At 34.1% G+C, this 26,610-nt stretch overlaps 1 protein-coding gene and 1 long non-coding RNA gene across 9 annotated transcripts in view; one reads left to right on the plus strand and one right to left on the minus strand.

Annotated features, from left to right (window-relative positions):
• The window catches only part of LOC144661494 (uncharacterized), a 61,615-nt gene that overhangs the window by 12,698 nt on the left and 22,307 nt on the right, over positions 1-26,610 (minus strand). For 3 of the 6 annotated variants that reach the window (XR_013572287.1, XR_013572290.1, XR_013572289.1), the window contains exons 3-4: positions 12,689-12,800; positions 3,083-3,191 (exon numbers count right to left, since the gene is read on the minus strand). This is a non-coding gene — a long non-coding RNA (uncharacterized LOC144661494). Of the gene's footprint in view, positions 1-3,082; positions 3,192-11,882; positions 12,465-12,688; positions 12,801-26,610 lie in introns of those variants that run through there. The other 3 variants (XR_013572288.1, XR_013572291.1, XR_013572292.1) reach the window with 2 other exon arrangements.
• The window catches only part of LOC144661493 (D(1) dopamine receptor-like), a 35,170-nt gene continuing 18,811 nt past the window's right edge, over positions 10,252-26,610 (plus strand). The window contains exons 1-2 of one of the 3 annotated variants that reach the window (XM_078522275.1): positions 10,252-10,445; positions 23,457-23,543. The gene's annotated coding sequence lies outside the window, so the exon portion shown is untranslated. Of the gene's footprint in view, positions 10,446-15,180; positions 15,200-23,456; positions 23,544-25,904; positions 26,078-26,610 lie in introns of those variants that run through there. The other 2 variants (XM_078522274.1, XM_078522272.1) reach the window with 2 other exon arrangements.

Here is a 26,610-nt window from a genome sequence, read left to right on the forward strand (position 1 = left end):
AAGGAACATTCACAAGAAATCAACCATGAAGATTAAACAAAAAAATAAAACAAAATCATTTGGGTGGAGCATCGTTAAAAAATATCGCTTGCATTATTTTTCTTATTATTCTTCTCGTCAAAGTATCGCAATCTTTTAAGAAATGCGACAATCACATTAGAAATGTTAATGAATACTTAATTAGTAGCTGTAAAAACTAAAAGTAACTATAGTGTATTGGAGATAAACATCGAAAACTTACTAAGGCAAACCTCACGAAACATAACGTTTGTTTAAAAGTACAAACAGACCGCCAACTGGGACGGTGTGAGCTTAAAAAGCATCAAAATTACAAAATTCTGGTCAATACTGATTTTTTTTAGCGGCAAAAAGGAACAACAAGCCGCGTGTAAGGGTTCCGGCTCAGTTGGAGAGCCCTTAAACAGAAAATATATATTGCGTAAAGAAATGTACAAAGCCTACGTAGGTGATCGCTGCCAAAACGGGAAAGCAAAAGAGCTGTTTCAATTCCACCGCAAAATTTTCCCTTTTCAACATAAGCTTTCAAGTCATATTTAAATATTGAATAACGTTTAGAATTGAATATACACTGTGTTGAATTAACACCACGGTCCATGTTGTGTCGTTTTTTGACCAAATCGAAGATTTTGATTTAGATATCGACTTGGACTATCCAAACATCAGTCCTTTGAAATAAACATGTTTTGCTTACGTTTTTGCGGTGAGCACTCGTCGCCCACTTTGTTGCTATGTTTCGACTAGCCGACGAAAGGAATCAGTAAATCACTAGAAAGCTTAACAACGCGCAATACCCCTACCAACAACACTTCTCACAACACTACCCAACACGTTAATTTGAGGAAAAAAGAAAGTTGAGGAAGTGTTATTATGTTATTCTATGTTCCCTTTTTTGCAATTAACTCAACGATCTGAATACTGAGCTGACTAGGATTTTAACTTTTCACCAATAACCCAATACGTATAACTTAAGACAATCTGACTTTACAATGCCTAGGTTTAACTCGGTGAAATACGGTAAGCACTCGATCAGATATCTGAGACCCAAATTGTGGTCAAAATTACCAAAGAGCATAAGAGGCCACATCTATCAGCATTTTTAAGACGAACATCAGAAATCTTCACAATCTTGATGCATTATTAGATGATGGGTGCAGAGGCTGTCCGCTCTGCTCCTCCTAAAGAATTTTTAGTACGTATTATTGTATTATATAATCCACTGTAGATAGTCTCATAACATATTTTAACTTAGTTCAAAATTTTATTATTGTAAATAGCTATAGTTTTTTAGCATATTCTTTTAGTTTAACTCTTTCTTGTTATGTCCCCGTATTAGAAGGGGAGTTTTTCCCCAGCTAGGTGGTTGATGACATTCTTAATAAAGTTTCTATCTATCCACTGAAGTTCAGCTATCATTGGATGGATTCTACCACCGTCACATTTTCCTTGCCCTAACAATGGTCAAAACTATGCTAAACAATATAGGAAGCTGTTTGTGTTCGGCCACGCGTTTAAATCTATGAAAGTGGTAAAAGCTACTAAATAGCTGTTTTTTTCTCATTTTTCATTTTTAAAATATGTAAGCAAACATTTTATCTGCCGAAAACAAACAGTTACATCTGCCGAAAGTGCACACAGAAGCCGCAAAAAATATTTTTATTATTTAGGCTGCCAGATTTATATGACTGCTTTCAAAATGATATTTAATTTTTAAATTTTCCTATTTTATACAAATGCAATTTAGTTTTAGCTTACATCCCAGTAGTTTTAAATATTTTTATCTTTCAACTTTTACTTTAGGTACACTGTAAGTTTTTTCTGACTTTTAATTTTTTATTAGGACTACTGTTGATAACAGTTTTGACTGTATTTAAAGTTGATAGAGTTCAAATAAAGGCTTACTTTACTTTATATATTTTTTTTTCATTTCATTTTCACTGATTACAAAATAAAACTTTTATGATTATGATTATGAACAACTATAAGGAAAACGGATGACCTTTATTTACATTTTTCAAAAACATTAGTTACTTAAATGTTAAAAAAGTGTTAATCTGTGATTTGTCGATTTGCACGCAAACAGTTTACTTATACTCATCTATTTAAAGATATTAAAAGTAGAAATGACATTTTGACGAACTAACTTCAATGACACCGAAACATGTATATTGCAAACTCTTCGAACAGAACACTTAGATTAACTCTGCGTTCATTGAAATCATATATTGAAATAGAACAAAATGATTCGAACTCCAGCATACCTTTTTGGGGGATCCGGGAGAAAATATTAGAGCAAATTATTATATGGTACAATAGTACGCGCGTTGTTTGGTTGGGGGTTTTTTTTTGGGGTTAAATTTTTGTTTTTTTTTTAAAAAAAATAGGGGGGAAAAAAAAAAAAAAAAAAAAAAAAAATTTTAAAAAAAAAATTTGGGGTTTTTTTTTAACCGTAAAGCGTTTTCAGCAAAATCATCACTGTTTTTGTATCTTTCAGATTTTTCTTGAACACCTGAAAAATAAGGGATGATTATCCATCTTTTACAATTAAGCTACAAGCTCGTAGTACAAGTTTTCCTCACTTGCTTCGATGTTTAGATGTCATCAAAGTAAGTTCGTAAAAAAAGTCCTTTTTATTTTTGAACTTGAAATTTGAAATTTTGAAACCCAAAGAAAGGCCAGTTGTAAATTTTGTGTGATTTTGGGGGGATTTTTAGTTTTTTTTTTTTTTTTAACCTAAAATTTAAAAGGGGAAAAAAAAAAAAAAAGGGGATGGGGAAAAAAAAAAAAAAACAACAATTTGAAAAACTGCTTCTTTTCAAAACTAAAAAAATATTTTGATCCAATCAAAAGCTATAACATTTTGAAATTTGGATTTTTTACTATTATTTGTAACAAAATGGCAGGAAATTCAAATTTCCAAATTTGGCGTCAATTTTGTGACGTCATTATCCAGCCAAAAAAGCCAAAAAATGAAAACATAGGATCTTAGAAAATGACGAGGTTATATTGTTGCAAAGTTTTGGGATATGTGGCAGAAAATTAAAGAAGTTATTTTCAATTGCACCTTTTTGAGGTCCTTGGTACCAACCGAGTTGCACAAATATTTTAGGAAACACGTAGGAGCTATGCCATTTGACTGATACGAGATTCAGATGCGATTACCTTCCCGCATACTGATGAGAAATAAAAAAAAACATAAACCTTACAGTACATCAAAAAGTTTATAAGAATAAAATACAAATATACTAAAACCTGAGCTAAAATTGCATTTGCATAAAAATTAAAACAAAAAACAAAAAAACAATAAAACATTTGTTTTTGTTTTGTGAAAGGTTAGAATTTGGTTTTTTTTTTTTTTTTTTTTTTTTGGGGTTTTTTAAAAATTTTTTTTTTTTTTTAAAAAAATTAATAAAAAAAAAAAAAAATAAAAAAAAAAAAAAAAAAAAAATAATTTATCCCCCCATCTATTTTCTTTTATTTTCCTGAAAATCGGAGCCGGGTTAGCACCTGAACATGAGCTAGTAATTATATTCCTCAGCCATCTACATCACGTGGAAACATCTTGTCTTAAGGTAGCCTTTGTTTGCCCCGATTCTTTACAGTGTTATGTCAATGCAACTGAAGAGCTATAACTTGTATAGAAAATCAACACTTAAAGACGAATTGCTCATTTTTATTGCTCTTTTTTAATTTACACGTTAAATCTAAGAAGGTACCTCAGTTGACAAAGAGATTGAAATTAAACTTTTTGTACATGCCAATTGCTGAGACAAAACTGTTTTGGATTTATTTTCCTGGATAATTAAAAGCAAAATATTATTCTTGGAAAGACGATATGGCTAGCTCTGACTCGTTTTTATTTCGAAATGACTTTTGGTTGCATGTCTTTGCCGATAAAGAGGTACGACTTTGACGTTTGATATATAAAGCCATATAATTTTCAAGTAGTAAATGTACTATGTGCCATACGCTATTTCATTTATTACATTTATTCAATCTAGCAACGTAGCCAAATTAAATAACCAAGAAATGACACAAATGCCTTTAAGACAGATTTGATAAAAAAAAAACATTCAAAAGACAGAAAAAGATGAAAACGTCCTGTTTACGAAGCGTTGCTGTAATTAATGCAGAGTTCGAAACTGGCATTAATGGCATAACAATATATAGTTCGTAGCAGCATACAATATACAATAAAAAAAACCAGCGAGTAAGAATCTAGGTTTTCCAGGTTGGCCTAAACAGGTTCTTACATTAATGGTAGTAAACACAAATGTAGGCTATTTAGGTTCTTATTTTCACAGTAAAAATTTACAATGTTGCTAATAGAACTTTTAGTGATATTCGGCCTATTACTTGAATAAAATTTGCATACCACACTAGTGTTTACGTAAAAATGAAGCACTAATCATTCAGAACACTGTACAGTAAAGCCTTGTCCAAACTTATTTTCCCAAAAGTAGACATTTTATCAATTTTAGAAAATAAGAACCTGTATTTAAAGTTTAGCCTAACGGGTTCTTAAATATTAGGTTCTTACTTTTGGGATTTTACTGTATACCGCAACAGTAAATTGCGCCTGTTTCTCGCACTCTGATTAGTTCGTTAAATTTGGGATGTTATGTATGCTAACAACGTACCGCAAGAATAAAATTGACTAATTAAATAATTTTTGTCCATTTGTTTGAAAAAACGAGAAGCATACTGTACGGTATTAAACATAATAGTTTGCGTTCTTGATAAAAAAAAAAAGAATTTAAGAAAAAGACTGATATACTCTTACTTCAATTTTTCTTTGAAATAAAATACTATACCCGTACCTTAAGATTATCGAAAGAACGTTTTCTGGGTTAAATCGGCTCCCTAGCTTACGAACGTTGAGTCCCGGCTCAGCCTCAACTAAAACTATGATGTTCTTATAAAAAAGAGTATATGTATGCTCATGTAACAGTGTAAATAAAATGCTCCCTTGCTCAACTGTCGCGAGATTCAGGCAAGGATTGTTATTGTGAAAGCCAGCACAAAAATACCACATCATTAATTGTTCTTACCCCACTGGACAATGTGAAAGGACAGCAAGGATTGCTGCCGCTTCATTGTGGAATCGATCGTGGAAAATGTGCAACAACAGATGTGCACTTGCCGCGAAGTGAGAAACACCTGCAAAACTTGCTCTTTCCTCGATACCAGTCCTCAGAGATTCGGAAAGCGAAGGGAAATAAAGAATATTGAATACTAGCACAAATTCGTAAATGAATATTGCATTTGTCGCTGTTTATTTTCAATCTGTTATTTTATATTTTCAATCATGACTACGAAGGTGAAACGAGTGGTGTTACTTTTTACAAGATATCTTAGCGATTCTAGGCGGTAAAGAGTCGTGTTACAAGCGGTAAATTTTACCGGTTACCGCCTGATAAGGAGAACACTGCGCCACATATGGCAATTTTGTGCCAGTGGAAAATCAAGATCTTTTGATTTTTTTCTCATCACCTATGCGCTTAAAAATGATTGATATTATAAGGAGAAAATGAATGTTGGTTACCCTTGAGAATTTAAGAGATAAGTTACGACTTGACACTTACTATATTCGTGGTTTTAATTGCGGTATCTGTCCTGAAAAATTGGCCGCTTATCTCTAATGTTATCAGTTGAAAAAAAAGTTGTATTTCTTAATTAAAATATTCGATTTCTACGAAAACACATCGAAGTATTTTCATCCGGTCACCATGCACGATTCGAAGGGTCTGCAAATATCCTTGAGACTTGCACATCACCTGATATCCTGTTTGCTTTTAATCCACTTGGGCAGTAACAAGTGCTTATTAGCATGCACGAATTGAAAATAATCTATTTATAGACTTCACGGCCACGCACGTATTTACCAAATCGAATCGCACAATATATCGCAGTGGTTATGAACGAGTAGTAGAGTAATTAAAGTATTGCACACGTTATAATTACAAATATAAACAATATCACCCAGTCTGCGATGTTTATTTACTCACAGATATCTGATGTTGTACAAACAAGAAGCGATTAACGCTTGTTATTCCTTTTTAAAACAAATATTGACGTAAAATGATTAAGTCGAAAATGCACCTCAGGTTACAATACAACTTCGGGTATTTACGTGCCTACACTATTGGCAATCAAGGTGGTTCGGTTAAGATTCGAGGTTAAGACAGGCCTTGCTTTTAAAAGTTATCGACCACATTTTGCGGTAAGTTTTATCGGTTACAATGCAGTCTTATCGGAGATATTTTAGATAAAGTGAAGAACGCAATGGTGCAAAATACGTGTGGAAATGATAAGAAGATTGTCGCGGAAGGGAAAGGTATCGTTCGGAAAACGAGATCACTTGACGACAATATTAGATCAGTTGTATATCACCACAGATTTATAAAATGTGGATTAATTACTGTTAAGAATCGTTATTTGAACAACCTTGAAGCTAAACTTAAAATATCCTATTTATGGACTAAAAAACTAGCAGTGAATTAGGCGAATATGTGGAATTATGCTCACAACTATCAGGGAGGTCGCTGACCTTCTACGCTGCGAGATCATTTTCAAGTGGACCGAGATTTAGCAAGCAACATGGTGTTTCAAAATGGTTATTTAACCATACTAACTATGATTTAACTCAAGCTTACAAGCAGAGCATAAAATACTTTAAGTGAAATGACGTTTACTGCCATTAAATGCGTTTTAGCCAATAGAATTTCAATAACTAGTTTAACTTGTCTAAAACAAGAAAATAGGGGAAGTTGTAGCGACATTTTTTCACGCCTTTGAAAACTTTTGTCCTCATTTTTCATTTGAAAAGTAAGTATAAATCTCCGCTCTATAGCTTAGATGAGAGACTTGATTTAGAGAAGGCAACACACAACAGTAAGTAATATTTCTGACGAACGAGTCGCCCTTTCTACCTTTAATAAGCAAAAATGAAATGAAATTATATTAAATACCTAGCATTTCAATGAAGGTACTTTCAATACAAGCTAACCGATATAAAAATTAAATTGATCAAAATAGTCGATAAAAAAACTATACGGCCACTGAGGTTTCGATAATATTAATCTGACAGTCTGCTTCGTTAGATAGGTACGAATACCGCTTATATGAAGTTGTTGTTGAGGTCTAGGAAGCGCCTATTTTACTCATTTTACGTATCACGAACGATTAAGCTTAAATTGAGAAGTTTATAGTTAAAGCCGGATACGATGTTTGTTAGTATTCGTTTAGCTTTCGGAAAATGTCAGTTGATCTCCCCGCAGTTTAATCCTGCCTTATGAAGATCTATCTTTACTTCACGGTCTCGTGTATCGTATAATTATAACAGTATATAGTATTTTGTTTGTTTGTTTTCAGTAAAAGTAGTAGCAGTATAATTGTACTAGTATCCAGTACTATCGAGCACTATTCCCCTGTAGCTGAGCATAGCTTGAACTTGTGAGAAACCTTTCAACAACAAATTAAAAATAGAATCCGTTTTATTTTCGGTGATAGACTATGTCAGAAAGATCAATCAAACTGCTATCCAGTTGTAACCTGGGTTCTGGGAGCAGCCGAAGTGTTAAACATGTTTTCAAAAGCGAACTATCTACAGAGTAGGCAGAAAACTACTTGTGTACTTGCGTAAACTTCATAGAAATCACGTTCGTTTAAAAATTGAAATACGACTGTCTGCTGCACCTGGACAAACAAACCTATCAATAAGGATTAGGTTTACTGTCAGTGCTGTTTTTGTTCAGTCTGTATCATTTAGCGTTCCTTGCTTTTGTGAATTAATACGAAATATACACTTCTTTTTCGACAGGATAGAAAGAACATCAAACAAACTCTATTAAATTGATCTACAGGCAGTCGTGAATTACAGCAGCGAATTTTACAGCAGTGGGGTAAGTGGACCTTGTTTGTAATAAGAGAAGGGAAAACAAACCACTAGTAAAACAATAGGGCTACGAGACTGCACAGTGCAATATCTCCAAAGAGTTCATTAGGGGAACTTTGAAAATATTATTTTTTTGATTCCTCCTTATCATTCCTACTAGGTACGGCGACGAAATTTACCTTATATACCGGCTAGTTTAATAGGATATGTGTGATTCATTTAAAATAAACTATAAAACCTATTGGTTTTAAGCGATTTGTATGCAATAGTTTCTTCTGCATGATTACCCGTAAGAACCCTTCAGAGCATAAGAAATGTTCCTGCCAAATGTCAGGGTAACTAAGAAATGGAAAACTACGTAACTAGATCGTAATACGTAAAATAGAAGTGAAAGATGGGTTATACTAAAAACCAAACTATAAAAAAAAGTAAGAAAAAGAACACACTCTAGTTAAGAAAGGGAGTGTATAGAGTAAACTAGTGAAAATTTTGCACCTGCCAAGCTTACACGAAACTGTAGCTTACTCCGAAATGAATGGCTAATGAAGAGCTAAGCGCGAAACGTCTGAAATTTTTAACCATTATTTAATTTATGGCACTTTTTCTACTTGAATGAGTGATAACTTTGTTTAACTTTGTACTCAAAATATTAAGTCTCCTTTTATTGTCTACATTTATTTTAATGATATTCGGAGATTTGTCGATTGACTGATCAAGGCATTCTTTCTTCGCATGTCTTGTCTTCTTGAAACTGCATTGTTATGACTAAATAAACATAGGAGCAGACTCTAGCCTCAGCTTCCAAAAACAAAACACACATCGCTGAGATTAAATTGACCTGAAATACTGAAAGGTTTCTTCCATCCATCAATGATATTAAATCAGAGGTGTTACAATTTTAAATTTCTACTTACAGGCGACCCTGTAAATCACTTTCAAGTGGGTAAGTGTCGACGGCAAAAGACACGCTTCCACTGAAAGTGACGGGGAACGATAGCGTCACCACCCGAACAACAGGTGCGCGAGCGATAGGAGCAAATTGAAGAGATTAAAATATAGCCTTCTAAGGTAGAGAAACGCCGAAGTAGCAAAGTAGCGAAGTAACTAGACCAATGATGGTCACGACTAAGAAAGATTACGACAGATTACGAACGACAAACTTAAAAAAAAATTGCCCATTTTTGTTTAAAAAAAAATGTGCCGTCCGTGACTAACAAGATAAACCGAAACGTGTCATTTTAAATAAACCAAACCAAACGTGACGGGACTTGCGTCATGAGAGAGGTACGTGTTCAAATTTGTTTTCTTGATAAGCTTGCTTTACAACGGCCGGCCTTTTAAGTTCCAGGATGGAAATGTTAATTCCCCTTAGAGATTACACGTTTACCGTTTAATCTGTGGGCCCCAAAATGAAAACTTTGCACGTATTCACCTTCACTGGATTTGTGTCACATCCTGCCAATGTTTTCGGCTGATTTCTTTATTGTTGTAAACGTGACAAAAACTAATGTTTGAGTAAATTGTAAAATAAGTTTCTATGTACAATCTTGTTAAGATACGCGACAAAGTTTGCAGCTAAGCGAAACCAGTAAAAGAAATAAAAACATGTAACATAACAAGATTCGTTGCTGTGTGTTGCTCACGAACTCAATTTTAAAAGGAGTATTTTTCTTTTTTAAAGAAAGGAAAATTCAAAATTCAAAAATTTATGACGATTTTTTCGGAACCCAGTGAATTTTCCGTAGATAGGCAGATGCCCGTACGGAGGGGTTTGATTGTGGATGTTTTTGATCGTAGTACAAATTGAGCTAAATTGAAGCAATTTTTAATCGACTGTCGAAAGTAATGTTTGTTTGCTTTGATTTTGTCAGTTTGAATGATGTCACATGTGACGAAAGTTGCGTCCTTGAAAGAAATACGTGCTTAAATAAGCTTTTTTAAAAGGTTACTTTACCCTTCGAGGGCCAAGGTGGAATTGGCATACATTTCTTTTAATGTTAGTTTCTACGAATTTGCTGTTTCATCGAAAAAAATCCCCTCTTTAATGGGTTTTCTTTGATAATTAATTGTCATCTGTTTTCCGTTGAAATGCATTAATACAGTTAGGAGAGTGTAGATTTTAATCAATCTTGTGACTAAAATCGTTAAAATACTTGGTTTGGTGATGATGGATCATAAAATAGCATTGACTGTGGATAATTTGTAAGTTACAACCCAGAGACTACTTGTTATAGTTTTAATCTGTTACGAATTAGCTTCACAACTACGGTGTTTTCTGTAGGCATGGCAACGCTTTGTGAAGAAAGTAATCTTAACAGCACCTTCTAACAAATTAGAAATTAAACATCGTAAAATGTACATACTAATTAAAAGTAAAGCTTTCGTAAAACACAAAAAGAACCACGAGTCAGGTCAGTTGAACTTCGTTAAAGTGAGTGAACGGCGTCTTCACGCCTGAAAATGAAATTGCTTCCACGATCGCGAGCACAAGAAAGAAACATACACTTCCAAGTTAGGCTTCTCAAAACAGGTTAGAATTTGAGACCTTTTAAGTTTTTACTTACGACTTACGTTATGTCGATTTACGGTGGTGCTAAGTTATATTGCTCATACGAGCGTTCCTATGATATCGTTTTGACACAAGCAAAGGCGACATGTTTTACTGAGAGCCTAGAAGCCCGACATTTCTCATCAGAGAATGCTTTCTTAAAGTTTTACGCTAAATACACAGGTTCTGTTTAAGAATAGAGCAAAAATCTGAGTTATTGGGACAATAATGCCTTATGTACACAGTATTCACGTACTTTATGATTGGGCATTAAAACAGCATTTTCTATTTTTCGAAACACAATTAAGGCAAGGAGGTCATGACATGACATGTATTCGTGTTCTTGTGAAAGAACTATTTTCCTGTTTAAATATACGACCTATTTTCTCTGTTTTCGTGAAAACAAGAAAGCACATAAACAACATCTGCCATTCAATTGTCGTATTTTAACCATTCGCTGAAACAGTAAAGAATAGTTCTGCTGGAAGTATTTCTCCATAATTTTAACTGGTTAACGTATCTTTTTTGGGGATTTTTTCAAGATTGGCATTTTGGTGCTGAAAAAAGTATTAAACTGTTCACGTTTGATATTTCTTGTTCCGTTCTAAAATATTCAAAAAGTGTCTTACTAAATCACAGTTGATGCAAATAAACAACAAAAGGAATACTACCAGTGAGCTTGAAATAAATTAGCTGCAAACAAAACACTATGTTTACGGATGTAAACAATTTTAATGTAAGCTTTTTTGAAAGGTGTAATTAGAACAGCAATTAAATTAAATCTTTGCTTACGTGTGGCCCGCGTTCTTCAAATTACGGGACGTTTAAATCGATGCCTTATTAAAAAATATGGTGACAGCTTTTGTGACAAGATATTTTGTTTGTATCCTTAAATGAAATACTACAAACTAAAACAGAAACTGTTTAACGGCTTCAAAGAAATACATGTAAAAAAGCGATATCTTCAATCGTTATAAGGAAAAGCCTTTAAACTAAACAACTGAACCTAAATTTGTTACCGATTGTACTGCCTTTAAAATATTGTATATATCGGATAATAAAATTATTTTGTTAGCGATTGGTAAATACAAACAGTGAGAAGGATTTTCTGAAGCTCGCGCATCATAATTACACTGATCGTGCAGGCCTGATCAATGTTTTGTTGAAATTTTCCATTATATCCTAAATCACTGAGGTAAAAAACATAAAATCTGAATAATAAAAGTTTAAACAATTTTGAAGTTAGAGCAGTTTTTTTTAATAGGCTTTCAGTTTTGTCCCCGTTTTAAATTGGCTTTCAGTTTTTTCCGCGCTCAAAAAAGATAACGAGCCAATCAGAGCTGGTGAACGAACCATGCAACAGATGCCCTAGGCGTGGGTATTGTTTTTTGCTGCTTTGTTCAGTTCAGACAAGTTATGGAACTGAACCTTGAAAGACAAAACTAAAAGCAATTAAAAACTGCAAGGAGGGCTTTCCTAAAACACGACATGACAAGCTCTTTTTGAAATTATGACATGGCGAATGGTGCCTGGGGCGACATTTATTAATAAAAACAATGCAGTAGCGCAAAGAGTCAAACTTTTATGGTAATTATATGAGCACAAGTGCAGTTGGCAATTTACATTTCAGTTTCTCCAATTATAATATTCGACAGTTGTCAAAATGATAAACGTTTGCACCATCTGCTCAAAAGCTATTGGCCAGAAAATGTAAGAATCGTTTTTGGAATCAGTCACAGAAACGAACTACTAAGACAACTTATGCCATCCGGTAATTGTTTTCCAAGGTTAAGCGTGTAAGCTCAGGGAAAGTTGTTCGTATACAAGTAAGAAACAGTTTCCACGCACGCAGTCTCAATTGCACTGGCGATAACCTATTTTTGCAAAATACCTTCCACGGCCTACTTTCGATAGCAAGACCAACAAACGTTAAACGTCGTCCAAATGTTTCGACACAATTTAGCCAGCAGGTATGAGCGTTCCTTTCCACAACACTAGCGTCTGATGTGAATGTTTCTCGTGGTCAATAACACAAAAAAGTAAGTTACTATGGAAAAAGTGGTATGCATCTTATAATAATTTCGTTATACAACAAAATGGCCTTTAGACCCCTTTGCTGAACGCAGTTTCAAATTCTGGCACGATTTGTTTTTGAATGTTTATAACCCCCAAACATTTCTCTTTAGCACAATTTTGTTTTTATATTTTACACGCTATAATCTAACCTTCGCTGAATCCTAAATCCTTAGTCCGGTAGTCCACGGTTTCAAAACAATCTATGTATCTGAGCGAAATCTGTCTTGCATGAAGAGCTTAGGACGACGAACAGTTTCCCGACTGAAAAAAAAAAGAAACAAAATCATTCAATAACCTGGGGGCTTAAATTCATTTCAAAAGCAGTTGCAGGTCAGTTTATGCATTGCTTAAAATTTTAAAAAAATACCTTTCTTCCCCCACCCCCCCCCCCCCAACCCCCTTTTTTTCAAAACCTTTATTCTGAATATTATTTTTAACTTTAGCTGTACAATCAAAATAAGCCATGTGTTTTGGGTAAAGTGTGTAAATAGAGCTTATATAAAATGTTGTCGGTGTTGGCCTACCAAAAATATAAAATATTAAATGGTTTGAAAACTTCCTATGACACGATAGAGCTAAGAATCAACATAAAATTGGCTGAAATACCTTTCAAGTCACGAAGAAATGTTGTTTTTTTGCGTAAACGATACGTTTTGACTATCGTTTTTGTCTGGCTTTTGTGTTGTTTTCGCAATAAATAAAGGGGTTTTCCATGAACTCCATTAAATTTGTCGATTTTTCCTATTCATCTTTATTGTGTGCTCTATTTAGTAGCTTCATCCGAGATCAGAAGGATTTAACTGCGTGAAAATTTTAACTTTGTAGAAATAATTGTTAGCGGGCACTGTTAGGCAAAACAAATTGCCAAAATATGTTATGATATTAATCCGCACTGGTCGGTGAGAATCTTTAAAAAAAAACCTGCTATTTAAATAAGCAAATAAATATCAAGAATAAAAGGTTGAATTTTCCAAGGGAAAAAATATCTAAAGTGAAGGTGAGCAGCGTAAAACGCATGCAATGTAGTTTGGAGGATGATAAAACTAATTTTGGGATAGTGCTGAATTATCTAAATTTACTTTTTTTTCTGTCTAGAAAAAAATGTGAAAAAAAAACTTGGATCGTTTTCCAGCTTTTTTGACAGTTTATTAAATTGTCGTTGGCACATTTTCGATGCGTTTTCTAAAAATAATTAAAAATTAAAACGTACGTGAAAGCCATTTTGGCATAAAGCACGTATACAGTTATTGAATTTATAATTAATGGTGGCATCTAGTACGACTTTTGTCTTTAACAAGCCTATCTCTTTTTTAATTGTCATTCGTAAGGCATGTGTTTTTTTATATCCTAACTATATTCTTAGCACTCAAAATCTTTTAAAGGTCACTTTGAACAAAATATAAAACATTGTCCTTTCAATTGAAGGAAGCAATAAAAAGCAAAATGAAAAAGCTCTTAGCAAATGGACTTTAAATAACGCAATGCAAATAAGGTATTAATCAATAAAGCAGGCCTTTTTCAATATACTGTCATTGACCATTAAAGAGAAACGTGCCGCCTTCAACAAGATTTTTTATCTCGTGTTTTTCAAAATGAAGCAAACCAATTTGATTTTGAGACTATTACATGTAATAAAGCAAACGTAAATTCTAGTTTATTGTATGAATGGACGATGCTGTACCTATATATGTTCAAATCATTAATTTCGCACGAATTTCAAAGAACAAAACGGCTAAAACTTAACCCGGATTTAAAATAAGTCTTTCCTTATGCATGGATTGTGCCTTACAGTTAATTACATTATTACACGACTAGGACAGCTGAGAGGACCAGAAACTAAACTCTACCAATCAAAACATTTATTGCAAGCCAAAGATTTTCAAAGTATTGGAAAGTGTCATTTGCATGAAAAGTTCCTCTAAAACATATCACGAACGGGGTTTTAAAATGTAGACCTCTCTTGCATAAGTAAAAAAGCACCTAGAAGATAATTTAGAGACAATTGTGGCCAGCAAATCAAGCGTAAGCTCCGAATGGACTTCAACAACGCAAAGCAAAATGGAGAGAAACGAGTTTAAACATCTCAATCTCTTAATTTTCATTTCTCGTGCAATTAATACTTGTTTTATTGGTCACTACTGGCACCACATAAAACGTGTTTTCTTTGGTCATATTTCTTTATCATTTTATGTACATTCCTTTTGTTTTCTTTTCAATCGTTTTATTTTGTCATTCCCAGAGATAAGGTCAGCAACTCATTTCAATATTTATTGCTTTTTATGTAAACGTTTAAAAATTTTTTTTGATACCTACTAGTTTGCAATTCTAAAAGGAAACAAAATTATTGGCATCACTTTTAATTACCTTGCAAAAGTAAATGGTCTTAGTGCAATATGCCGAAAAAAAAATCATTAAAAGGCGCCAAATGTCGACTACTTTGAGAAGTGAGTGGGACGTGGCTCCGCCAAGATCCTTCATTTAACAACCATTTACTATGTTAAAAAACGAATTTGCCAGCTGAGGCACACAAACCATTAAGCGGACTGTCATTAATTAACGAGCCTAGCGAAAAAGAGTATAGATGGAGTGTTGATGTTGCGTGGATGATTTTTTACTCCAGCTTGACCTGTTGTTATCACTGTAGCTCGTCAGGTTTTTGGGTAAGTATAAAAGACGCCATTGAAATATTGTAAGGTAGCTTCCTAAGGAGGTCTTTCTTGGAGCGAAGTTTTGAAACCATATTCCTTTTTATAGCTAGTCTTTTCCATTTGTAGCTCCTCAATATTTACAAAAACGAAGTACACAATTGCCTCGCGCATATTACAGCAGATGTAAGCGAACTGCGTGTGTGATATCTACCTTATTGTTACTTATTTTCGAGGGACTTAATTTTCGCGATTTTCGCGATTGTCAAAATATCGCGAAATTAAAGAAGCTGCAAAAATTTATTCTTAACCTTTCTGACCAGTTTTTCATTGTTTTAAAGTTTTTTTGGCCTTATCGCGAAAATTAAGTCCCGCAAAATATGCCCGTTTCATTTTCGCGATAATAAGTAACAATAAGATATTTGGGACAGATAGATATAGCTCCACTGCCAACACTTCGATTAGCATGGATTCCCAGCATCAGAGTTATACCTTATGACATATATCGTGAAATCTTCATACATGTAAATGGTTTAAAAAAGATAGATCTTGGCGTAGTCATCTGTCACTCACTTGGCAATGTAGTCCACAGTTGGCGCCTTTTAACGTTTTTTTTTTTCATATTGCAAAAGTCCACATTACTTTTGCAAGGTAATTTAATAATAGGTAATGCCTATTATTTTGTTTTCTTTTAGAATTGCAAACTAGGTATTGAAACAATTTTCTAACGTTTTACAAAATAAGCAGTAAGTACTGAAAAGTACTATTTTACATGTTAGGAGATTCAGAAAAAGTGCCTCCGGGGATTGAAAAAAAATGATTAAAAAGAAAACAAGAAATTAATGTACATAAAATAATATAAAATTATAACAGAAGAAAACAAGGCTTATTGATTTTGTTGAAAATGCTTTTTCGGTAAGCCTATTTTCGGGATCTCTTATCTTCAGATTATTATCGGCAGGGATTTTACTTTTCAAACATGTCTGTGTTATAAATCGAAGGAATTTTGCGTTTTAAGAAATTTTACGTGCATACTAAAAATCTGCCAAAATGACAGACTTTCAAAAACAAAACCAAGCCAACACTTTATAACCAATATATTCAAAAAAGAAAAATGTTCCATTTAATTAGACTTGATAACAGAATAACGACAATAGAAATAGAATATGCGAAAAAGCTTTTCTTGTAAAGAGAAGTGGTTTTCCTTTCATAAGATTAAATAATTTCAATGGCACATTTAATACAGTGGATATAATCCCAAATCACAAAGCCACATAAATATGAGGTAAGAATAGCTGTGAGAAAAGAAGCTAATACATAAGTGAAAAACCGGGTCAATAAAACAAATCTACATAATAAAGCTATATAAAATGCTTTTACAGAGCTCATAAAAGGTTTTAAAGAAATTGCATTTATTAATTTTTTATATAGCCGCGGGATTTTTGGAGATGATATAAACTTTTTTCAGAAAAAAAAAAGCATTGGAAGCATATTTTTTTTTCATTTTTCTTCCATATGCACCAAAATCAAACTGTGCGTCCCCACTTTAGATTCTAAGGACAAAAGCACTCAGCGTAAGAATAAAATTGTAATTAGCATTTTAGTATTGGTTAATAATAGTAGTACAAGAAATTTTAGTAGTAAAAAAAATTTATTTCTAGGTGGAAAAAACGGTTTTTTTTTTTGTGATAGCATAACAAAGATCGGAATAAAATTTTATTAAAAAACACTGAAGGCTGATAACATAAACGTTAACTACCGTATTTATTCGATTAAGCGCCCTGGGCGCTTATTAAATTTTTGGACCTTGAGGGTGGGCGCTAATTCGAGGTGGGCGCTTATTCGAGGCTGGGCGCTTATTAAATTTTCACAATTTTTAGCAAGAAGTACGTTTATTTTTGCAAGAAAACAATGTATAATAACTAAACGTGAAGATGTACAAAAGCTGAATTTTAAATGGTCATTGAAAGTTTCAGTAAAAAAACTAAATAAAACTCGGTGGTCGGGATAGTCTTTTGGTAGTAATCAGTCAATTTTAATCTCAACTTCAACAATAATCAAAATTCCTCTTTTGCCCTCATTAGAGGGGTGGGTGTGGGGGTGGGCGCTTATTCGAGGCTGGGCGCTTATTAACTTTTCCTACCTACAGGGTGGGCGCTTATTCGAGGTGGGCGCTTATTCGAGGTTGGGCGCTTAATCGAATAAGTACGGTATTCAGGGTTTCACATTTCACATGCAAAACACGAATGTAATAATACTTTTATTATACCTACAGGTTATAAAAAAAAATAGATTATCATGCAAAGCCATGTATATTCAGAACCGTTCTTTTGAAACAAATAATCAGTTTATAAAAAAAATATTAGCATATATTCAGAACCTAATTACCTCTGCTGTTAGGCAGATAGCCTGACTGCAAGCAATCTAACGCGGTATAATATGTCATCAGGTGTCTTCACATGGTCTGAAGCAATGTTTCGAAGTGATTTTCGATTTGCAAGGTGTGTGTTGCAATTTTGTTCGATCCCACAATAAAAGGAATACTAAATTTAATACAGAAATTAAAGGAATACTGAAGGCTTGTCCCTCGCGCTAACTAAATTTTATTTGAGTTTGAATATTTCGCCATAACCGGGAGTTTCATAAAGGTCCAAGCACTGGGCAAATTGACTGGGTGTGATCACAACTTTGCCTGACTGTTTTCAACATCTGAACCAAATTTAGTTTACCGAGGGTAGGGTCTTGCTGATACTTTGCCCAGGTGCAAAACCCTGATGCCCACCTGCTGTAAGCCTTTATAAATCCCCTGCATAAATACGGGCTAGTTGATAAATTATTAGAAAAACGATTCGGCATTACAATCTTTTCTGCAAGCATAATAGCTAATAGGGTAGTAGATCACTGCTTTTAAAAGTGTTTGAAACTTAAAGAAATAAATTTACGAGCTTTTTCAGCTTGCGCCCGAAATGGCCTGTTTATAATGGTTGCGTTATGCAAATAAATTTTAAAATAAAGTTATCTGTGAAAGAAACTATTAAGCTATAACTGCAGAGATAACAATTTCTACAATAATAACACAACAAGCGGTTACATTATAAGTCATAAAATAATGGTGCTACAATGTAAGATCGAATAATTAAGATCTGATATGAACTTGACCCTTTCATTATTCAATTTCTCGGGCTAGCAAAACTAAAGGAAAGGTTACTAAAGTGCTAATCACTTAATCAACCACAAACCGATAAATTGACCAATCAGAACTTGATGTGGAAACATGTTAACCAGTGGCAAGGGTGGGAAAACATATGCTTCGTTTTGCTAAGTTGTTCTACTTGACATGATTGAGTGAGGTGATGGACGAGGTTTCTGATATGATGCCTTGAAAATTGTTTTCCAACATTTTATTTTTGCTGATTAGCGATTTATGGGGTTTGGCGGGAACAATTTTTTTTCCATATTTCTGCATGGAGTTCGTTCAAGTAAGTTTTTGCGATTCTTGCATTTTAAATGAAAAGACAACATATCAAGTAAAAAAATAAATCTCGACACAGTAAATTTAAACCACCGTGTTTTACAAACTCAAACCTATAAAAATGTAGTACGCTGAAAAATTTTCTAAAAACGCTTTCTCAGCATCAAAGATTGCTCACCGAGGTGAAGAACTACACTGTCGATTGTCGTGCTCTTCAGCGAAAACATCACACGATTCCGAGATACAAATATATATATGCACCAAAAGAAGGCGTTTTAAACACAGTGTACACGACTAACGATGTCAGTGAATTTGAGAGGATAGAATATTATTTTTGACCGCAAACGCATTTTACCATAATGGACAACTCAGCAAACCCAAAGCTTAAGTAAATGTTTAATTACTTTCGAGGTATTGGAGAAATAGGTAAATAGAAAAACGCGCTTTATCTGTATAAATATAACCATAATCATTACAAATTTTGCTTTAAAGAAAATTTGAAACCTTAAAAGTGGCCTTTGTGGCTTTATATCAACGGCGGCATTTTGCTGATGTGCAAGTTCGACAAAATTTGGCAAGCAATGCAAGCGCTATCATGTGCGTGGTTAAAAGAACAGAGACAAACCATTTATGATATATCGTGGGAAGCTGGCGAAACTGACAGGTTGTCCGCACTTTCAAAGCTTTCATTAACCTAACAATATAACACCGTCTCTGTCATCTATATCTGATTCTGTTCTAATGGCCATTGGCCATTGTGTAGCTGTGAGCTTGTGGCTTTTAAAAGAATTGGCAAATTACTTTAATGGAGGCGGATCGCTTTAGGGACCAACGGCGTGTCCGTAAATTAACCTATTATGGAACGTTTACAAGCGCTGTATTGAAAATCATTGGTGCGAAGACACCTTCTTTTTGTTTCCTTGTTTTGGTAATAACACCGCTGATTTGGAGCTAAGATTATTCAAAACAAGAAATCGCAGCTAACAGTTGCTTCATGTCCTGGTCAAAAGTGATACGCTACTTTTACAGTACCACAGACAGTAAACGGTAAGGAAAAAGCCGGTGCTTCCTTGTCTAAAATGGCAGCCTTTTAAGAAAATATATGTAAATTACAACTTAAAACGCGACCATTTACTGTTGGTCGCGCCGACTTCCACCAGATTCATTCTAAAAAATCCAATGATAAAGCGTCAATTTCGATTGTTACCGGCGTGAATAACAAACCTTCGTTTTAAGATTACAACATCGACAATCAAACTGTTCCGGTTGTTTTCAGCGGGGATTTAAAATTGAAATAGTGCAACTTATCCAGCAACTGACACCACGAATTGTTTACTCGTTTTTACGTTGAATGGTAATTAATTGCGATGCTAGTTGTATATAACTCTTTTAACTGGGCAGGAAAGAAATCGTAAACCAAATTGCTCAATCACACAAGTGATGCTTATCAAGTTATTTTTTTTAAAAAAAGAAAGACAACGACACATTTGATTTTAAAACAACACATTTCAGTCGCTCAACGACCATGTTCAGTTGTGAGTAAATTGACATATCTCTTTCTTAATATTTTAGTCAGTCTGCTTCTATTCAGAGTCAAATAATTATGCGATACAAAACGGTCTAAATTTACAAAATGTTCTTCGGGACAAAAACCTTTAACACGGTCACGGAACCATTGAAGCAATGTTCGTTTTTCCCCGGTTACGATTTTAAAACATCATTAACCAGTTAACTCAACTACGGTTGCAAGCCTGCTTGACAAATATAGCATAACATCGTTACAAGTATTCGCTCCTATATAGCCACTGTGAATATTTGTTTGATTTCAGACACTAAATATTGTAACAAATGTTGTTCAGTTAACTGGCACCTAGTGTTCCTAGTCGCGATCGCAGCCGGCCGTTTCTTTCGAAGGAGACTAATTCCAGGATTGAACGCAAATGAGAAGCACGTTCCTCATGACAGGCATCACAAAGTGTCCTCATTAATAAAAGTTCACCAAAACAACACACCTTTCACAATCTGTCAAATATGAAGTAATATGGAAATGTCAAATATCACAGTCAAACATGGAGGTACTCATTAAACAATACTTGCGTTCAATCCTAGATTGAGCCTGAAATTGGACTAGAAACATCTGAGCAAAATAAAACGCATGTATGACCAGAATTAACCTTACACTCTTTTATTTCGAGAATACACTTGATACTTTATAAGAATGTCGAGGCTGAAATTTGCGAAATTTAAAGAATAATTTAAGAATAAACCCGAGGCTGAGAACTTTGAAAATAATAATAATAGTAATTTTGTGTGTTGAAAATTTGGAAATAAAAAAAAAGCAGCACTAGCCGAATGTTTGATTCTAATAACATTTCTACAACAAGTTATACACCAAACACTTGTAACTGATACCCCAATACATTTTAAAATGCAAATGTCATACGCTATAATCTTAGAATATTCACATGCAAGAATATTTTCAGCCTTATGTCGACAGAAAAAAACAAGAGTATTCAGACTGGGCCGGAAAAACAATATTCTTATAGAAAAAAAGAGTATATTTAACTTTTCTACGAGTGGTGAAGTAAAAACAAAACCAGATGTTTATTGCAAGTTTTGCATAATGTTCAGAGTGTTAAACAAGAGGTAATACAAATTCATGAATTGCTAACAACACGGCTCTGCACTCTATGAGCGGGCTTGATACAATGAAAGCTTGCCGTAAACTTCCTAGCTGCAAAAAACGGTTGACCTGATTGCAGAACAATACGAAAAATGGCGACTTGCGGTTTGACTTTATATGCAATAAGATGCGTATCGCCATTTAGTATGTTCATTCAAGACACAAGCGTTTCCCTAATGCTAACTCAGCTTAATTTCATGACAATATTAAGGTTTCACCATATATTGAGGTCTCAATCTCCATTCTGGCAGCTGTAGACAATTTTATATTTTTTTCACCTGTCAAGCACGGTCGCATAGCTACGACAAATACGGATAATGTAGATGCGGAAAATATTAGAAGTAGGATGTATTAAAAAATGGTCGAGAAAACGTAAAGAAACATGAAAGGTTTAGCAAGAAATGACTTCAATGCTTCCATGTAAGTTATCTTCATATTTTCTTTGCAGCAATGTTTAACAATACACTTATTGGATGAGTTTTTCTTAAGTGTTATCAGCCGAAGCGTAACTCTTTTGATTATTCTGGATATCCAATTATTGTTTATTATTCTCTTCAATTTTCTACCAGTTGATTAAACAAATTTTGAAGCAACAGCCTTTTTTACAGTTCGGCATAATATAAGAGAATGCTTTATGTTGCCGTATTTTTTAATCTCTATACCAGTTGCAGTCACAGTCATAACAATTAGTCTACGGTTTAATGAGCGAATACTGAACGAGGCGCAGCCGAGTTCACTATCACTCATGGAAAACGAGGGCAGGTAGTCTAATTATTTTAGTAGAAAATCTTAACTGGCTGCAGTCCAATACCTACGTACTTTTAAGCGAAACATCAAGAAAAATTGTCCCTTAAAAGAGCAGCGCGAGCGCGGTCGTGTTCTTTCTGCGAATAGAAAACAATTGGATAACACAGCTAATAGAACACAGCCGAGTTTCAACTAAAAGATTGATAGACAATTGGTAGATCGATATTGATAGACTATAAGTCTATTCTCCACCAAATAACACGTATTCAAAACCCTTATCTAAAAAACAATATCTTGAAATGTATATAAAGATCGTTTTTTTTTTTGGTTTCATCTGCAGCCATATATATATGTCGATACGCAACATTGTAACAGGGGCTTTCTTTGCAAAGCCCAGAAGGGCTTGCTGTTGGCTAATCAGCTCCAAACCACAAAAATATAAAGAGCGTTTTTGGAAATAATAAATAATATTCTCAGGGCAAATAAAGGACTGACTGACTGTTGATGAATTTATTTATAAATTCTTCTATATTAATTGGCCTGTGAACAATTATTGAAGACGTCTTGAATATGAAACGTCTTTTCAAACCAGAAGTGGCGCAGTTTTTGTCTAATTTTCCTTCACCTCACTTTCACTCTTGGCTTCATATAGTACAGAAATACAATGGCGTACTCTATCAGGACATTTCGGACAAGAGGTTTTACGCTGCCATTTTTTGGCCTTTACTCTAGTATTCTTCCATGCTGTTAAGTGTCGTAGAACCTCGATAGAAACAATAGTGACATAACATTCTGCTAAACCAACTTGCTTGTTTTTCTTTATTTCGACAACAAAGCTCTTGGTCTTTTGACAATATGTTAATGAACGTTTTAAAAACGCTTTTGTTAATATAATATGGCAAATCCTGAAACACATTGGTCTACATTTTGTTTGTTCCAAACACCTTATCGAAGTTTTTGTCGGAAAACTTTTCAAAAATTGAATAGGAACGCGGTGTGTCACCTAAGTGTGACTACAAGATCCGTCAGATTTTGATTTCTCCTCAACCAAATGCAAGAATGGAAAATGTCTTGAAAACGTCCATTGCCGTGCTGCACCATGCAGCAAAAATGAAATTTTACTAATGGAAAAAAAGCTGTCTCTTTACTTAGAATAAATCCAACTCTTTTTTCATTATTTTCGGTAACCATTTAGCCAGTTTCAATTACTGATTATGAATTGGATGGTTTCTGAGGATATCAGCGTTTCCATAGAGATTCCGTTTATTAATAAGACCAGGAACCATTAAGGTTCTCATTTAAGCTTTGCAAAATAGACACCCGACTTAAAGTCTACATAAACAATTATCTTCCCTTGTTTTCCTTTTCAGCATCGACTTCCAGTTGCTGAATAATATTCATGAAAAAGAATTCCCGGGCATTGTTACCGGATATACGCAAGTCAGGATTCGTCAAAGGTACATGTACAGTCTGTTTCTATTCATTTGGTTGTTTGTACATCTAAACACAAAACAAACAACGTGAAAAACATGAAAAATTAATTGCCAGCGACAACAACACGACACGAAAATTCAGATTCACGCTTGCATCAACATATTAAGTTCAGTGGTACTTATAACCCTTAGTCAAGAGAACCCCGAGTTAAATAAGTTTTCAATTTTCAAGCTTAAAATATTGATTTCCCTTTAAGGAGAGGTCTTTCGACTGTCGTGCTTTCTGTACTGTTAGTTCAGGGTATATGACTGGTACATCAGACAACTAGTTGATGATTTTTTTAATTATTATTCTCATTTGCTATTGCAAAAACGCAAGAAGACTGGGGGCGAGTATGTTAAGATCGATCAGATAAAAAATCTCACCATTCAAATAAAATGCTACATGAAAACCACCCCAACCATCCCTGAGAAGCTGAGAATTGGCGAAATGACAGGCTTGCAAAATGCAAACTGAAGCGTTTAAAACTTAAAATTTATGGCACGTCTACCCAATCTAAAGAAACTCTCTTAAGTATCTTTTTTTCGATATTTTAAAAGCTGCCAGACGCTTCCAATCCCTTTTAACCTTGTAAAGGTTGTCTATATTGAGGCCTTCTTTTATGTAAATTCTTTATTTTCCAAACAAACGTTTTTCTGACGTTTTTATTAGATGTTGATCCTTCTTTCCAGCATAAGTATTAAAACGTGACTTTTCGCAGTATCCTACGCGGTATCTTCCGAATATTTCAAAGTCCATAACAAATTCATCAAATCTGCCGGAAGACCTGGCCGCAATTAATATCAAAAGGACAGATTTATCATTTACCGCATGTTTTCTCGTGCAGATAAACCGAATCTGAAAAACATGTGTTGATATAAAATTGTGGTGACTTGATGCATGTAGACAAAAAAACACAAAATACTGTAATTACTTTTCCTGGAGAGTTCGTTCTAGGGCCTAAAGACATTAAAGAATACGACACTTTTTTTAATTTTATTGTGTTCTAAATATGCAAAACGAAAACGTTTGAATTTTTAAGAAAAAAGACACCCTAAAATAAGATATTCTGTATAATCGTCTTCCTTATCTTTCGTAATTTCCAACTTGTTTCGAAGAAAAATTAAGATTTTTCTAAAATCTTCTGTAGAAAAACAACACTGTTATTTTTAGCTTTTTTATCTATGGTAAATATTTATAATATAGCTGAACACAGGTGAAAAATTTCTCACGCTATGTGAAAGCGAAGTTTAGTGCTTCTAGTACAAGATGATCGTTACTAAAAGCTATTTCCATCCTTTTTCTCGTTTTATCTTTACATTTCGTCGCTCAGAAACAGCTCAAACTATCAAATGATCAATTACTGCGTCGCGAGCACCAGCACCACTTCTTGTGACACTGATGCGATCTTTGGCTCTACGACGTTTGCATTACACGAAACAAGACTGCAAATATTTGACTTTCACTCTGATAATAAACTGCATAACTAATGCTACTCAAAATAGCGAATTTTGACAAGATAGGGCGTGAGATCAACTAGAAACCGCAATAGATTTTGGTTCAAGAGAGTTAAATGTTCTCATTGCGAAATAATATTAATCCAACTTCCGATTCCTGACGTGACTTGTAGAACAGACCTTGTTTATTTATACAGTTTTCTAGCTTTCAACACCAACTACGTGATGTAGGCATCGGTCCAAGGCTAAAAAGAAAGGATTTATCGGTCAAACATACAAACGTATTATCAGAAACCATGCTGTGAAGAATGAAAACGTCCCGCAGATGCCGCAGTAGGATGTAATTTTGCCCACAGAATGCTCATCACGAAAAATACTCACAAATTACATCAGTAAAGATTTGGAACAAATTTTGGCCGTTGACCGTTTTGCTTTATCTAAGTCCTAGTAGCACTTCGACTTCCATAAACATTTCTGCCGTTGAAGCGAGCGTTCAGCTTTGCTTTTCAAGCCAAAATGTGGTCATTGAAAAAAAAAATCGTGAGCCGACAGCTGATACGATTTTAATACGTGATCTCGAAGCCGTATATCAGTTTTTTAACACTTATTATGTTATTACAAGGAGAACTCACGTTTATGAAAAAGAAAACCTATTCAAGCAAGAAACCAGTTTTCCGGAAAACAGTGCATACGAAGGAAAAATAAACTAAGCAGACTCGGGAGCAGACTACGCAAGTAGGTTTTTTACTTCAAGAATAATTTCTTTAAAAAATCACAATACAAAGCCACTTACACCTGTCCATGCGTGACGCTGCGTGACGTCACAGGGGCGGCGGAAATGACCCTCGTCGTTTCAAGTGACGCACGAAAGTTGTGATAAAAAAAGACGCTCAGTTGTTTGACAAGATTTGACAAGATTAGAGATTTAAAGATTTCAGTTTCAAATGAATCATCGATCGAATGAGAACAAGTAAGCTGGCGGATTAATTGCTTGGCTATAAGCTAGCGACGGACACCGGCTTTTAAAGGATCTTAGTCGCCACTGAAACACGTGAATTTCGGTAAGTTGTTTTCTTTTTTTCAGCTTAAGTTAATAGGCTTTATTTTGCTGCGACTGCATCAAAATGGCCACAGTTCTAAACTAAAAGCGCTCAAGGCTAAATCAAAATAAAAACAGTATTTAGGTTGACATGAATGAAAAAAGTCGAGATTGTTTACATAACGTTAAATCTGGTATTGTATGTTATTTTAAATTCAAATTCTGTGAAGTTCAGTTTACATTTTAAAATGAAGCGGTAGATTTTCATGGACCACAAGAAAAAGTCCATGTCAATTATCGATCAGTTCATTTGCTCATAGCTGGAATCGAAATATCACAACATCTCTTTTTCCTAAATTAAGAATGGTTGTTTATACACGATATTTAATTTAATATTCCCCTGTTTTTAATTTCATATGACCCTTTAAAATTTCTACTCTAAAAAGGAGAGGTTTGAAAGTGTTTTTTCTTTTTTTCCTTGATGTGGTTAAAACCACCATACCACAAGCATGAGTAAATAACAATTTATATTTCAATCGGTTATTTACCTCGTAC

Source organism: Oculina patagonica, chromosome 7, assembly GCF_052425735.1.
Source record: "Oculina patagonica isolate OP01 chromosome 7, crgOcupat, whole genome shotgun sequence".
NCBI classification, from domain to species: Eukaryota; Metazoa; Cnidaria; class Anthozoa; order Scleractinia; family Oculinidae; genus Oculina; species Oculina patagonica.